Source organism: Lupinus angustifolius, chromosome LG18, assembly GCF_001865875.1.
Source record: "Lupinus angustifolius cultivar Tanjil chromosome LG18, LupAngTanjil_v1.0, whole genome shotgun sequence".
NCBI lineage: Eukaryota > Viridiplantae > Streptophyta > Magnoliopsida > Fabales > Fabaceae > Lupinus > Lupinus angustifolius.
Window position 1 is genome coordinate 6,358,584 of NC_032026.1, and position 829 is coordinate 6,359,412.

Below are 829 nucleotides of genomic sequence, written 5' to 3' on the forward strand. Positions count from 1 at the left end.
CTAGGTGTATTCTGCCACTGATACCTAACAAGGATCAAGGTGGAGATAGAGACAAAGGTATTGAGTTAGATGCTGACAATATCTCTCTAGATGTTGAGAGAATATTCTCATTGGAGATGAGAAAAAGAATATCATAATGGTATGTGTAAGACATCATAATAAAAGATATTAATTGTTAGCAGATCCACAAAAGCACAAGGGCGATGACTAACTTTGATGTAGGGTGTGACATGGACATTGGCTTTGATGCAAGTTGTAAAACGAGCATTGGTAGAGATGCAAAGGTGTGATATGTGCATTGGCTTGGATGCAATGATGTGACACAAACATTAGTTAGCATTGACGCAGGGTGTGTGTTGTAGGTGTACTCCTTATGGTGGAGTATGATAGTTCTTTTGAACTAGGATTGTCAGAGTAGACAATGGTGGTAGCGGTTGAGGCTTTCCAAGGAAGCTCCAAGACTCAGTTTGACTGAGTATTTAAGAGTACGATTGTTGGTGAACTTTTGTATAGAGGTTCCAATATATCGAAAGACTTCTTAGCAATAGGTGGCTAGGCGGCATGTTCCATTTGATGGCGGTACGGGAAGCTGCACTACAAGTTTGGAGAGTCAGGCTCTTGATAACATCGTCAAGGATACTCAGAAGGTTTATGCTATAGGGGAGTGGTTAAAGAAAATTAGACATTGAACAAGGTGGAATCATATATTCGCTAATGAAAGTGTGCATGTCAAGAGGAACACTTTGGAAAGCTCTCTTTATATGTCATGGTTTTGATGAGGACAACTTGTGCTAATAAGAGCTTGAAGATCACCAACAAATCAACGTGC